Source organism: Harpia harpyja, chromosome 1 (assembly GCF_026419915.1).
Source record: "Harpia harpyja isolate bHarHar1 chromosome 1, bHarHar1 primary haplotype, whole genome shotgun sequence".
Lineage (NCBI taxonomy): Eukaryota > Metazoa > Chordata > Aves > Accipitriformes > Accipitridae > Harpia > Harpia harpyja.
In genome coordinates this window covers 58,696,615-58,712,930 of record NC_068940.1, presented here as the reverse complement: position 1 = coordinate 58,712,930, position 16,316 = coordinate 58,696,615, and the positions used below count along the sequence as shown (strand labels likewise).

Genomic DNA, 16,316 nt, shown 5'->3' with positions numbered 1-16,316 from the left:
CCACGTGACTATTGGAAAACAGAGTTTTGAGAGCTACACTGCGCCCACTCCCTTCATTTGCCCGCTTATTCTTCCTGAAAGTGCAAGATTGCACATTTATACAGAATTCGTTTCAGAAGACTCAAACTTTGTAAGCCATTAAGACAGCTGGGTCTTTTGGAGCATTTTTTTGCTGATGTCCCTTCCCATGAAAGATGCAGAAAACTTGGCGGCAAAGGAAATTGCTGCATATGTTTGTTTTTAGCATGGCACCAGAGACCAATGCCTTTAACAAGACCACATTAATTAACTACCTCATTCTTGCGAAGGGAGAGCTGTGCTGCCTTCTTAGGCTATATGTGTGAAGCTGTGATGAACCAAGGCTGAAAGCCGAGTTCACAGCTGACAAAAGATAAATAACCTGCCATAACCCTCCCCATCATCCCACCCTGTCGATATGACAGCGTCCAGGCTCTGCGTGGAGACCTTTCTCTCACAGCATCCTGCCTCCAAAGGCACTGGAAAAAGTCCAAATTTCATCAGAAGGGGTTGGAGTGCCTGCCCTTGCCAACCTGCTCTTTGGCAAAAGACAATGATTAAGCCTGTCATGCACTTGCTGTAGTCCAACTGGTTGACCTGAACTAAATGCCTTTTTGTCCCTGTTTTTCCAATTAATTTAGCATATATACAGCACAGACACAGGCAGCAGCTGTGAGAGCAGTGAGGGCAGCCTGTTCCTTTGATGCTGCTGGCTTACAAAGAATAATAAAACAAGAAATGTATTTTTTTTTCCTTTAACATACACATACCATGATCAATGGACATAGTTGTCGTCACCTAAAAGGCCAACAGAACATAATATTACATAGGAGCCAATTCTGTCCTGCCATCAGCTCGGAAATGCTAGAGTATGAGCGGGACAAAGATCAAAGTTATGCATTCCTAACACGATGCTGGCTTCCCTGCCACAAAATCCATGAGGGCTCATAAAATCTGGGGAACAAAGATTTTTCCTGTTGTGCTTTTCTCCCTCTTTTCCCTTCCCTACTTGGCTTTTTTGTGTTTCTTGCCCTCCTATGGCTTTCTACAAGGTAAGCCTATTTAGCCTTCCCGTATGAAATTACCTCCTAGCTCCAAAGTTTGTTAGAGAGCTGCATTTGTTGCATGCTAGCAGCAGGTACCGGCAGTGCAATCACTCTTTTGGCACCCGACCAAGTGACCCAGATGAAGCCCAGCCACTCACTGGTACACCTTCACCATATTTAAAATGCACCGAGAACCTGAAACCAGAAGCCATTTTCCACCACTGTGCAAAACAGGCATCTCCTTTCCTCAGAGCACTTTTTGTCTGCATGGTTTTGAAGCACCTTTGTTTTATGATGGAACTGCAGCTTTACTCTTGTTGGTACAGTGAAAACTGACCAGCCATGAAGCATTTGCTGCCTCGCGGTTCCCTGCCAGGCCAAGTGTGGAAGGCAGGAGCCTTAAAACTCATGGTGATGTAGGAAGCAAAAATACCACAGCTGGATATCACATTACAGAATGAATTTCCTATCCTGGCAGTGAGGAAAATACAGTAGTATAGCAAATTTAATACATGAGTAACAAAGAAACTAAGTTTGGATGTAATTTACAATTTTTTTCTAATGCGATCTCAAGTCAGAAAGAGTTAGAAACCTGAAGAGCATGCCGGCAAGCAGGAGTCCTGGCCTTATCTAGCACATATCAAACAGAAAACTGTTTAAAAGCTTTTGCAAGAAGGCTGAAAGTCTGTATCAGCCTCAGTGATTCACTCTCCAGCTGGCCAGCAGCCAAACACAGCCGCAGAAGCAACATTAAGAGCCAGGCTGTCAGCTTGTCCCTCCAGATCCAATGGGAGCCATTCAAGGACACTGGGACTCAACCACTTCTCCTCCTCAGCCCTGCCTCTTCCTCTCTCTGGTCCTCTGAGCTCCTCAGTTTTCCAAGGATGCTAGGGAAAGGATGCCGACCTGGGTAACATCAGTCGACAACAGGCATATAAGCTGCATTATCAGAGGCAGAAATAAGGAGTCATCAGATTCCACATAAAATTCCCAGCTCTGGACTCTAATGTTTACTAATCTCTCTCCATCTGATTTTAATGTGCTGCTAACTTCTCCGCTTACTTCCAGCTTGTACTTTTCTCACTCCTTTGTGTTTCCAGACCCTCCTTTCCCTGCAGTCCCATTTTCCCTCCTGCCTCCATCTGCTCTCAGAGGTCCCACTGTTTGAGCCCTCCTGACTTATTCCAATAAACGTCACATATTCTTCCCTTCCTTTCCCTCCATGATTAAACTTCACTACAAGCATCTTTCAAAAGTAGTGTTTAACTCCCTCCTTCAAACTAAAATGTGACTTTTAGAAAGGGTGCAGCCAAACACACTTACTAGTAGCTATTGCTTTCCAGCCTCTTTGCGTACCAATAAAGAATTACTTTTGTCCTGTAAACAACAAACAGTACAGCCCAGGAGTGGCTCTGCAGACACTCACTCAGTGACAAGCAAATGAAATCTCCAAATGTGGGTGGCAGTCCACCCTCATCATTTTTATTTCACATTTACTTTGTCACCAGCCTTGGCAAATAGTGTTCTGCCCTGGGTCTGAGACTACTACATGGGATGCAACAAGGCTTCAGCATGAGAAAAGGCAGAAACATTTTCAGTGATACATACTGCTTCAAACTTTATGCCTTACCTGTAAACCAAGGGAAGGCAGAACTTGCTCTGCATCCTCTCCTACACAGGGGTTTGCCTGTTCAACGACATACTCTGGGCACTAAGGCTTCCTTCAGAGAGAGGGAGTGAAGCAGATGCGCGGTCTTTTCTGAGTCAGGACCTTACTCCCAGAGATCCTACAAACTCAACTCAAATTTGACACAAAGCTTATCATACTTTCAATACTTATTTGAAGTTGGAGGGCTCCAGGTTTGGGAGTAAGAGAGATCCTATGGCTGTGTTTTATCACTGCAAATTTTTATCCTGGCACATTAGGCTATTTTATTATTTTCTCAGTAACTTTGATTACATCTACACCCTTGACATAAAAGAGAAGCAGCAGAGCACAGGGCCGGCTGTGAAGGCGTCTCCTCCTTTCTGTCCAGACTGCCCTCCTGCTCACCGCTAAGGTGCGGAAATACCGTGACTGCCACACAGCTTCCTTATCTAACTCAGGTCTTCCCACTCCTCACTCATCTCCAGCCTGCCAACTCCTCCCTGTCCCAACTCTGATGCTCTGGAGAATCTCAACTACTCAGCACAAGCATGGAGCACACGTGCCGAGGCAGTGAGATCAGTGTAAGGGCAAACAGGTGTATTTTTTCCTATTAGTCATGACACTTTTTTCTGATGAATGTTGCAGAGGTGTCTGCACAGTCTTAAAAACTTATGTGGTCACACCAGTTCAGCAGCTGTGAACAGCATCAGATGTATGGCAAATCACAAAATGCATGAAGCCACTTTTTTTTTTTAATGCTTTTTCTGACCACTGCTGAACCACAGGTGAGCTGTATGTAAGATTTCAGTTATTACTCATAAAAACTGTGTCATTTTGTTTTGTTGCTTACAGCTGCAACAGATGAACTCTGCACAAGAAGACTGACCAGCAGCAGGTTTGGATTTTAGCCACCAGAAAAACTGAACAAAGTGCAATTCCCTTTTCAGCCCGTGCAGCCCTTTTTTTAACTGGGGAAGGAAGATCATGGCAATCTGAGAGTTGATATAGCAAGCATGAGTGAGTTATACATATTTCAAAATGATTTGCATGCACAGATCATTGCCCACTATTATCCTGAAAGGATCACACATTTTTCTATCAGCAGAGAGAACAGGGGTGGGGGGGCTCATACCACATACTTTAGGTTGGTTTTTGTACCTAAGCATTAGCCAGGTTTACAATGAAGAAGATCAGATGCTCCAAATTCAAGTGGAAATCCTATCCCCTTCTTTGGTAGTAACAGAGTGGCTAACTTGTGCAGGTGAAATACCGCTGTCTGCCTATGACTAGAGGTAAAAATCCCCAGGCAGGTAAGCAAGCACAGAGCTTGCTTGTTGACTACATGGCCCATCAGCCACCCTCTCTTCTCAGTGCCATACTGACAGGATTCAGGAGCACAATTTCCAGTCTCTGCCCGTGTCCCTGGTGCAGTAGGGTGAGGTGTGACAGGTGCCAGATTAGCTCCAGATATCAGGCTAGAGAAGGCACAGAGTATTCCCTACCTTACCTCATTTTTCCTTTCTAACTTGCACCTTTTCTCCCACCTATGTTCCTGAACTGCTCCTGTGGCACGAGGCACAAGAAAACCACAGGTGGGAATATACAACTTTCTTGAATTCTGTATGTTCAAAACCCTAAAATATCTGGCGATTTTGAGCCTCTGAAAAATGAAGACTAACAAAAATATTAATGGGTGTTTATTTTCCAACCTGTAACTGTTCAGAAATTTCATAACAAAACAAGAACACTGAACTCCAACTTCCCATTCTCCTTTTTTCACCTCCTCCCTAAGTCACACAGCTTTATCATTCATGTAGACCTAGTGAAAAGCCAGGCAGAGGACCAGACCAAAGTACCATGAAACCATCTTACATGGATTTATGCTTGTAACTGAGTAAGGGTGGTTAGCCCAGGAATTGGAGGGGAGGGGATAGGAAGGAAAGAGACCCAGTTCAGGGTCCTGGGGAGCAGCAAGGGCCAGCTGCTTTCTAAGGGTAGGCAAGTCAGAAGCCAAGGTTAACCCCAGCACAGGCAATGCACTCCATGCCACCAGATCCGAGCTGAGTGACAGGAGCCAGGTGCTGATAACAGTGTCCATCAGCAGTCTGAGACAAGGCAAAGCGACAAACCAGGTCCAGGGGGGCCAGTCAAGCGCAGAAGGAGATAGGGCCAAAGACTGGACAGGAGACAAGCTACACCATGGCTCTGAGGGGTCCATCCAGGAGAACTGCTACCTACAGTGCAGGTCCCAAGACGCGCACTACCTACAACATAGCTCAGGCAGGGACTAAAGACCCCAGTCTGAGCTTAAAAAGGGCTCCTAGGTGCATGGGGTGTGGGTAGAAGTCCCAGATGAGGCTGTTTAAGGCAATTATGGCCTATTAGTGGCCTCAGGGTCCTCACACTGGGTTTCTTTGCTTTGGAGTCTTTGAACTGCTCTAAGACATGCCAGAATACCAATACAGCACACATTGTCCCTGTTTTTGCATCTCTTGCAACTGTGAAAAGTACAGGGGGCCCTGGGGCATACTGCGACTCCCATACTTGTCAGAGAGCACTCTTCAATAGCAGTGTTTTCTGGAAGCAGATGTAAAGCTGCTCAGGACAGCCACAAAGGTCTGTGTCACAGGAAAATGTGGATGAAAATTTTGAGGTTGGTTACGGTGTTAGAGAAGTGATCTGTCATAAACGGTTTCCAAATAGCTTTAAGCCGTGCTTGTGCAAAAACCTCTTCTAAGCACAACCTATCTTAAAAAAAAAAAAAAAAAAATCATGGCAATTTAAGCATTTCCTGATTTTAAAGTAAACCATAACTCCAGGGCTAGAAATTTTAATGCCAAGTTTTGTCCTGATAAATTTTTAAATGGCTTTCTTATGAATCTGTTGAAAAATACATTTATATTGAAAACAGCAAGTGATCCTTAACTATAACATTGTAAATATGACACTGAGCTGAGGTTACAGATGGAACAATAATCTATCTCACAGAACAAAGCTTGTCAACGAAGTGGGATGAAATACTGTAACATAACCTAATTTATTATTGCCTTTTCATCCATCTTGTTATATTATGAAAGTGTCAAAGTTCAAACCTCGATATTTAATCATTTAACAGTACGTTATTCAATGCTGGAGCAAGCATTGATGGCATAACTCTCATACCAATTATATCCACACTGTTTCTCTGATACCTGTTCAATTCAGCCCTGCCTAGAGAATTGAAAAATGTTAAACTCATTAAACTGCCTATGATCTTTTTCTTTTTTCGTTTTCTTCTGCAACAATCTTCTGATGGCTGCCCCCAAAACATTAACACTTTTATTTTTAGTAGATCCTGGAAGATGAACAAACAATAAGGACTTTCTTGTTATGTAATGACTCCTATTTTAAAGCACATGGCTCAATTCCTTTGGAAGTATCTCCCATGTTAAATAAGTATTGTTTGTTTAATGCCATAGTTGCTTGGATAGACTGACCCTTCAGCACCAGCAGTCAACAACTGACTAATGAAAGTTTTTTCCATTAAGAAAGCTGAGTCTAAGATAGTAAGGCTTGGTCCTGAAAATAAAAGTGAGAACAACTCTAATAGTTGTGACTAGCCCAAATTATCAAGTTACTCCTCACTGTTATAAGTACATACATGGTTGTAGGTGCTCAATAAATCAGGCTCAGGCAGCTAACTATATGCCTAAATGATACAGAAAAATTAACAGTCAAATAATCATCCTCCTTCTCAAAATCTTTAGTTGCTATTGTAGGGTTCAGCCCTACATAAACTGCAGTTGATGGGAAACTGTCCACTGATTTAATTGATAAAATCCTTAAGTGATCATAAGCACAAAGTGCTGACCAAATTCTGCCCTCCCCAAGCGCCACCAGTAAATCTTCCACCTACTTCAATGCAAGGAGACTGAGGCCAGCACCAAGTATTTTTAAAATGCAATTCCATGGTCCCTTTTCTCTTTGCACTTCTATTTGGATTTGTAAACAATCAAATCCATAAATACATAGTATGGGAAATCAACAATACCATCTTTTAATACTTCATTTTTTTTCAGAAATTGTGTCTTAAAATAGGCAGTCCATTCCCCTAAAATCACTCACTGCCTCAAAGCTGCTGTATTGCATTCTTGGATTTTGGAAAGCTAAGCAAATTATTTGGAACACTTAAAGAATCAGAGTTAATTGAATACATGGAAATGTCAGAGCACACTTCATGTAAAAGAGCTCAAGTACTACAAAAAGGTAAGCGCTGTTAACTATTTTCTTAGTGGTGCAAATGAAGAAGAGGGAAAACAAGAACATGCTTAAGTCCTAATACAAGAATGAACCTTGGTTTCCTATACTCCTTTCCATGTTCCAAGATCTAGTCAATATTTTGCTCACTTTTCCTCCAAAATTCACACTGGAACTGTAGTCAGTATAGGGAAGTAAGTCACAGAATCGGATTTGGTAGCAACCTTCCATTCAGTAGATATATGTAAAAATAAATCATGAATGGGTCAGTGCCTATGTAGTTTATGCATAAGAGGAGCTAGATCAGGGTTTAAAGTACACAGGCTCTGGTTTGCTTTCCATCACTTATCTGCTATGCCAGCTTGGACAAGTTTGTTGACTTCCTCGTCTGGTGTCTCCCCATCTTTAAAACTGTGGTAAAGCACTCAGAAAGTGTTCGGTATCTACAGTGGAAAGGTCAGAAAGAAGATACTATGTTATTAATATTTTCTCATGGAGGCAAGGACAATGCCTTACAAAATGTGTGCAGTTCTGGAATGTGAATTCCTAAAATCTACAAATAACCTCACTTTCAGTTAGAACAAAATGTTTCTCCCCCATAAAGTTAGGTATCATTGCAGAAAAAAAGAAAAAGACACAAATGACTGCACAAGAGATCTTCATGGTGCTGGAAATCATGCACGACAATTAGCTGATGACCGACAGCAGAAGAATATTACTCTGGTTCCCCTTTCCTTCTTTGAGAAGTGTTAACATGAGGTAGTTACAGTTAAAAATTGGCTACATTAATCAAGGCACTAAATTCTTACTCAGTGACTGTATTCCTATTTTTCAACTGACAGACTGCCTGAACGCAGATCCAGCTTTTTAACATACACCCTCTGCTACTTGTAATACTTCATAAATAACCCAACCATCGGCTTGTGGATTCCCTCAAGAAGAGTTTATGCTGTAAAAAGCAATGAATATTCATTCCATTATTTAACATTTTGTTTACGTAAGGTCAGCTGTAACACTGGTGACCTTCAGCCCACAGTATTAACACTTGTATTGACTACAGTGAGCAACTGCTGCTTCAGATGCCACTGAGTCAAGGTATATTAATTTCATTACATGAGTCTTGACTTGGAGTCTTGACACGCGTTCCTTAAATGTGTATGCAGATACAGTTTTGACCGATTTATTTTTTTCTTCTTTAAGCAAAATGCAAATAAAACCATATACTGTCTCCCAGTATTTCTCCAATTCAAGCCCTGGCTTCTTGTTCTCCTCCTCACACAATGATAATCTCCCCACAGCAACCTGCCCCTTCTTTTCCTCCTCCTTCCATCCTGCCACCAACCGCTGTCATTGCCCCCCAACACTCCTCCAAAACACTGTCCACTTGGCCTTTGCATACAGAGCAATCAAGCTTGCCTCTCCTTCCTCCAAATCCCTCTCAGTACTGCTGCAAAGAAATCGGTGACTGAGGGATGACTACATGGACTTACTTGGCAATTTCTTTGCTCGTACAAACAAAGGATGCAAACATACAAAAACGTGACCGACTACAACTACTCCCTCCAAATGCCACTTGCCTTTTAGGCTTCTAGCAGATGTCCTCTTCCAAATTTTGCGGCAGCTGTATAAGCTTTTACTGCCCTCACCTACCCAGCTGGTGCCCCTTCCAGCACAGGCAGCACATCTCTGCCTCTAACCACTTCAGTGCCCGGTTTCAGTGAGCCAGAGCAAAGTTGCCAGACTGTAAATGGGGCAAAGCCACACCGTCTGACCCTGCTGAGGGACAAGGGATAACCTTCAGAGCAAGGAAAACAGCTGGGGGTGGTAACCCCCGAGGCTGTCAGAGCCGACTCACTGGAGTTCTTTTGCCAAGAGGTCCGACCGCGAGCTCTTCCTGGCAGAGCTCCTTGTATTTGCACAACACTCAGCAAAGCTCTGATCCTGCACAGAGCTGTTGGACATTGCAGCAATGTGAACAGTAAATAAAAGTAAGGCTAACAAGATACGCTGTGATTTCCATCGCTTGCTTCTGCTAGAGCCTTACCAAGGCATTGCCTCACTTTGCTCAGTTCACGCTGACTTCTATGAACCCTAAGTAGGGTAAGACCCTCTACCTGCATAGCACAGCCCAGTCTCAGTGCTGGTAAATTTTTTCTCCCTTGTCTTCAGCAGGTTCCAAGTCTATTGACTTGTGGTCCTTAATGTATCAAGGATAAAGTATCAATGCTGCATTTAATGCAGAACTCATCATCATGAATATAAAACAGATGCGCAGGACATGCAAATGTTATTCGAAGAAGCCTTGGAAAAGCGTTGCTACACGTTAGAGGAGAGACTTGCCATGGACCTCCACATACCATTCCCTCTTCAAACTATGCTGTAGCACAAAGCGCAGCAGGAAAATCTAAAAGGTCTACAGCGTACTCATTACCTGTTGTTATTAGTAACAGACTGGACAGTGAAATTACCAACTGCATTCCTACAGCAAACTTCCCTGCTCTGCAATTCTCTTTTGATGCTCTAGAGGTGGTCTCATTTGCTATTCAAATTTTAGCCTCCTCTTGGTTAAAGGCAGGGCCTGCCATCTCTTGAAGTGTTCAACCACAGCAGCACCACCATATGAGTATGTGGGCATATATGAACCCTTACGGCATTCATGTACCCCTTTCTTCCTTGCCTTTCTCCTTCCTCTCCTCCTGCAAAAGAGGGGGTCAAAGGAGTGTCAGAAGCTTTCTCACACTTAATGCTGTCAAGTCAGCTAATTCAATAAACATTTGTTTAACATTTGCTCCTATTTCACTAATGCACTGTGAGAATGAGAAGAATTCTATTCCCCTTCTCCCCCGTCCTCCCCCTTCCTCAGGAGTGCCACTAGCTGTTATCGCAGTGACTAATGTGCTGTATGTGGCCATTATAGTCTTCAACTCTGAAATTACACCCAGGATGAACGATAGGCTCTGCCTGTATGCTGATTGGAGTTGGATGATGATTGATTAGAAGAAAGGCAGACTACGTAGCCATGCAAAAAGAACTGCACTAAGCCACAAGCTTAAACACTAAAGAGCATTTCACCAGTGGCTTCAGAGCTATGAGATGTTTTCATACGAACAACATTTCTCACATACAAGTTTGCGCATTTTATCTTTATTCTTTCAAATCCTGAAATTGCTTGGATAAGAGGGTTTTATATATATATTTATACACATTTCTAAGAGTAGCCTGAACTTTTCGGGGAAATTGAAGAGGCTTTGTGTCAGGTACAGCTAAATCCAGCCTTTCTATATCAAACCCCTGCTAGAAAATTACTGTGCAGATGATAAGGCTGAAAGATATAATAAAAAGTGACTCTACTCAATTTACACTGCAATATTGGTATGACTGAATATTTTTCATTCAGGTGACTGATAAAATCACTAAAGTGTATTGCAGATAAATAAAGGAGGCTTCTGTCAAGAATAAACACCATTAATCATGAAGTCTCACCCTGAGTGTCTGTGCTATGCAACTGCACAAATGCACCATCACAAGTGGCATGTGACCCAGTGCCTCCTTTCTTCCCCTGGCTCCCTGGTGACACTGTCTTCTTAGGAAACTTTTATTTTTTTTACTGCCTTTACAACATTTGGAAGTCCTGTAATATCTTTTCCATTCGAGTTTATGTGCGATTGCAACTGAAATCTGAATTTCAGTGATGATACATTCAGCTAAAAATTGATCCCATGAGACAAAGTGAACCAACGCAGACTGTGGCCACATTGCTTTAAATCCAGCGTTACAGTGAGAAGTCTGTATTTAAACTGGTGAGGATGAGATCTTTGCAATTCTAAAGCTGAAACCAGTAGGAAAATTTTATCAGCTCCCCCAAGCCCTCTTCCTCTTTTCTCCCAAAACCACGTTTTCTTACCAGTTTTATCACTTAGATTTGCTATTTCCAAATAGGTGCTGAGTTTCTTTTTGAACATACAAATACGAGATTTCTCAGCATCACAAATCTACCTGAGCAGAACCAATGGGTCTCCTTTCTAAACTGGACATGTGCTGAAAGAAACTGTTATCCAGCAAAAGCACAGTCATACAAAAAGAAAACCAGACAACTTAGGTAACCTTTTTGTAACCTGTTTTAGAGCAAGTGATGATTCAATAGTGGCCATGTTATTAAGCCGGAATGAAGCAGTGCCCTACACACTAATGAGGTTAAAAAATGTAGTTAGGTCTTCATGTTAAAGGCACTTAGCAAGCAGTTTGCTTGGCAAAGACCAACTGTGTGTTGGAGCAGAGGACTAATCACACAGGCAGGAATCAAATCGACTGGAAGAATTAGGAGACTTGCGGCCCCGAGGAATGTAATTCATGCAGAAAAGCAGTTGTCAGAGCGAGGCCAGGGAACTGTGTGGGAAGAAAGCAAAATAAACAGCTCAACAAAGAAAACAAAGACGCTCAAATAGTGGCTTTTCTAATGCTTGACTACACTGAAACTTCAGTGGGTGCATATGACAAAAACCTCATCAAAGACGACCTCTATACAAGCAACACACCGGTGAATGGTGCGCTGGTTCAAAAACACTCAGAAAATGCCTGAAGGTCTTTAAAAAATAACCTTGAAGTCGTTATGTACAACAGAGAACATGCACATATGTATGTGTATGCATGAGTGGGAGAAGAAGAAAAATACCCAAATGGTACAAAGCTAAGAGAGTTTAAATGGTTTCTACATTTACTCCTGATTTCTCTCTCTACCGTTCACAGATTAGAAGAGGATACAGCCTGCATGCAAAGAGCACTCCTGCCTATGTGCAGCAATACTCCGGTGGAAAAACGGCATCGCTAATTGGGATCCACTCCCGCAGCGTGAGGACCAGATTACTGTATCCACTAGGGGGATTACCTAACCAGAAAGAAGAGCTTGAGGCTGGTCCTAAATCTCAACAAAACTAATGTGGTATTCACGGGAAGTTCTTCTTGTGATGAGTATGACCCATGACAGTAAAATCAAACTTTGAAATCAACCGATACATGAATTTCACAAATACTCTGTTCTCTCAAAAACCAGTATTTTCAACTAATGGGCTTTTACTCCCATAATTTAATGTTTTTAAATTTTTAGAGAATGAAGCTTTTAACATTTTTAGTACTTAAGTACCTCTCTCCTCATTTCATTCATTCAGTGATGATTTTTCTAAGCCCTCCTTACCTCACACTCAAGAATGCCATTCTCACTATTGTTTCAGCAAATTTCAGCTTCTCTTCCTCCCTTAAGTCCTTCATCCCGCTAAGGCAGGCATTCCTTCTCCCGGCAAAGCACCCAAAAAGCCTCTCACATAACCTCAAATGAACACTCTCCTCAATGTCTGTTCTGTGATGCCAAGAAACACTCTTTTTCCAAATTCAAAACCAAAGCAAAACAAACCCCTCAGCTTTCATTTCCCATGCCTACTGTAAGTCACGTCCACGATATTACAAAACTGACATTTGGGGAAAGAGAGAAAGCTTTTCTTCGATTCTAATTTTATATGCTGAAATAAGATCTCAACTATTTAAAACAAAAGCAAATTGGCAATAACAAAAGACAAATTCAGTGACTGAATATCTCTCCTATTGTACTTGCTACCTAAATTTGGTTGGGAAGGGAACATTTGCCTAGAATTCTAACTTTAAAGGACTATAATCCTGACACAAACAGTGATGTGAAGGTTCAGCATTAACCATTTCTGTTGAGATATGGCTGGATTTGCTTCACATCTTTGTATTAACATTAGCAGACAGCCCCAAATAGATATTCACAAGGATTAGTGACTATTACTGAACAGAGTACCAGCTAGAATTTCTCACCTAACACTACTACTGGCAGCAGAAAAAAAACATTATACAGATGTACAGAAATTTCTGTATAAAATTTTATGTATATACATTTCTGTATAAAATACACACGTTATTTTCTGAAATGCCTCCTCCCTCTTCCCACCCCCACCCCCCAGACAAATCCATGATTTGGGGAAGAAAAGCCATTTTGAGAGCGCACCTCAGTGACAGTACCAGATGTACCGTACACGTGTATGCTGTACCCAGGACTGTGAGTCAAGGAGTGACCCTATGAAAACACAACGGCTTCCCAGCTTCTCCGATCCTCCAAGCACCACTGCAAATAGCAGGCAAGCCACAGATTAGCACCAACATACATGAGGGCAGTAGGATTCACAGGTATATGAAGCACAACTTATATCAAAGGTGAATGCTGCTAAGTTAGGAGGGGGGAAGAAAGATAATTCTGCTAACAGTCACTTTTTGTATTTTCTCTGCCAGTATTGAAGGTCCAGGTGTGGGAGCTGGCTGGGGTGCAACCAAATCAGAGTGGGAAAATACTCAGTTCTCATGCTGGGCTAAGTTTTGTCTCAGCCAGGCCAGCTTCCTTATTTGATTCTGCAGCCACTGAAAACCATTATGGTGCTACGTAATCTGCACTACAAGTCGGTTCTCACAAATGGTGAATATATAATGGCTGGAACACCATAGCCATCAGAATAAATGAGATAAAGGCTTCACACTGCTGTTCTTGCTCTACTCATGTGCAAAACTGGAGTTAAAAAAGCATTTCTTGGGCAAAGCTGTAACTTCGAACAACCTCAAGAACCAGAAATGGGTGGGGACACCGCTTCCAGTGTGACTGTAGGGGGAAATAAGTGAAAAACAAGCACTAAGTGTAAAGCAAATGAATGTTCCAGCTGCACATTTTTTAGAGAAGTAGTAAATTCAATTTTGAAGTCTTTGAGGTAAATGCACTATCTGTATGCTGGAAGCATCATGAGTTCCCTAAACAAAGTAGGTAGCTAGGCATGCAGATGAAAACCCCAAGGGGAACAAACTGGCCAAGTCGGGACACACCCACACCAGCAGGACAACCTGCACATTTGCTCCCTCAGCACCTCTACAATTCAATCTAATCACAGGAGTAGAAACACAGTTCCCAGAAAAGGTGTCAAGATGGAAACCTGACATCCAAGGAACAAGTACAGCAAACCAAGACAGAGGCAGCAAGGCAAGCTTTGTTGGTACTGTCTCGATGATGTACGCTGATAGTGATCTTCCAGGGTGAAGCAGAGAACACCTGATTGCCCCTGGTCATTCAGCTCCTGCCCTCCCCACCAAATCTGTCTACAATGTTGTTAAATGGGGCTATTTATGTTGGTGGCCTCTATAAACTGGACTAGACTATCAATCTTTTCTTCCACAGGCCAGGGGAAAAGGCATGATAAATCTAGGCTGAATTTCAACAGGAGATACAGGACTGGAAGATGTGTATCTTTAAAGAGATAGCCACTTAAATCTGATATGTTTAGAAATTCTCCCTCATGTGAGATACTCCCTAATTTTCTGTTGATCCTTAACACCAATGGTCACAGCACCTCATAAATAATGCTTTCAAGAGGATGACAGGTCAGTTCATTCCTTCAGAAGCTTTGTATTCCTGGCTCATGGGCTTCAGGGTGTTTTGCCTCTGTGTCTAACCTCTGGGGGTGTCCAGAAAATTACCAACACCCCTATAAAGTTGACTATAAATGCAGTCATAATCTATTGGAGGTTCAGACCTACACATTCAGTACTGGAAGGGACTAAGGAATATATTCTTGCCTGGTCTTTAATAGCAACCTCATAGGGTCCATCTACAATGAAAGCTTCTTCTAAAATAAGGTCTCAAGTCCTTCCTTGGTCACGTAAAGCATCCTAAGAGCAAAAATCAAACACTGTAACATTTTTCTTTAAATCATTTCCTCTATTAATCGATAACATCAGTCACAAATGTTGGCCCAGCCTACCCTGAGGCACACAGATAAAACACCCATTGAGCATATTCCTTTGGGTGGAATTAGGGTCTTGTCTTTTTTTTTCCCCTAGCATCATATAATAGAGAATGTAAAAGGGACAGCTAGTTAGTCTCCTACATCTCAGAAGCACAGCCAACACCAGCTTGAGAGCCTGCTTTCTGTTACAAACATGCAAACAAATACACGTAGACATATATTATATAGTGGCTTGAGCAAGGGGTGACAAAAAGGGAAACAAGGTGTTATTTAACTTCTGTTTTTTCTTCCTTTGGGAAAAAAGTCTGAACTAAATTCAGTCTGTACTGCAAGATTATAGGACATGATGTCTTTGTTGGGGGAGGAGAGAGTTTAAGTCAGGGAAAGATTGCGTGAGAGTATGATGAAGATGCTCTGTGCTCCTACAGTGCAGATGTACTCATTGCTCGCATTTCTTCCAGTTTATACCTACTCTGGCTTTAGGGACTTCCAATTCACAACACAGAAATCTCACCAGTACACTTTAAAAAAAGAAAGCAAAAAAAGAGAAAAAGAAAGAATGCTAAGACTGTAACATTTCAGTTCCCTTTGAAGCAAGATTTAACATGAGTGGAAGAATTGTACTGAAAAAAAAGGAGTCCGTCACAGTCCAGTACCTCACAGGCCACTGCAACAAGTTTGACAGCAGCCTCTATAGAGTTGGCTTGCTTCTGGTTCACTGCACGTGAATACCACAGTCAATATCTGCTCACTCGACTAATACTGCTGACTACAGCACAAAGAACACAGGAATTTTGTCCAAGAAACCACAGGCTCAGAGCCTCTGAATGTGCACTATATTTAGAGCTTGCATTCTTTGCAGCTGATAACAAAATGAGATAATAGAAATTTCAAGCTGCAGAACTCTAGCATTGCAGCTATTCTATGTATTTTTGGTTAAATGTTAAATTAAGGTAATGATCCACATGTTCTCAATGTTTTTGCCCACAAATATTTTTCCTGCTTGTTTCGTTCACGTTTTCCCTATAATTTTCCACCTTTCTCAGACTCTGTGTAGCTCCTTCCATTAGTTTTAACTATAAAGATCTAGAATTACTCAGTCCCTGATAAATTCAAGCAAAGATATTCACCCTATTATGTAAAGAGGATGCATGCGCGCACACACACACAAATATGCACACTTGTATACACAACTGCACGCAGGGAGCGCCCCAAAAGCTTGAAGTCATGCCTAGTTATTCCTCAGTCTACAGAAAAATGGTACATACAACACAGTGTCCTGAGGCATGACTTTGCTGGCCATTCATTTTGCTTCCATCATCTCTTAATTCATGCTGGTTTGAAAGCCTGCCTTAGGGAACCACTTCCCACAGGCAGCTGAGAATTCATCTAAGCACCGTTAACTGCCCAGATGGGGTAAGTCAGTTAAGTGGCAGTGCTGTCCAGTGCCAACAGATACCTTACTGCTGATAAACCTAGGAACTGTTTCTCTGCAACAACACAATCCATATAAAGCTCTTTAAAAATCCCTTTCACTGGATTGGGCCCCACCACACGAACCTGTGCCACTCT

General features: G+C 42.1%; 1 protein-coding gene across 2 annotated transcripts in view; it reads right to left on the bottom strand.

The window, feature by feature from the left end:
• The window catches only part of GLI3 (GLI family zinc finger 3), a 215,044-nt gene that overhangs the window by 75,055 nt on the left and 123,673 nt on the right, over positions 1 to 16,316 (bottom strand). The window lies entirely within an intron of this gene.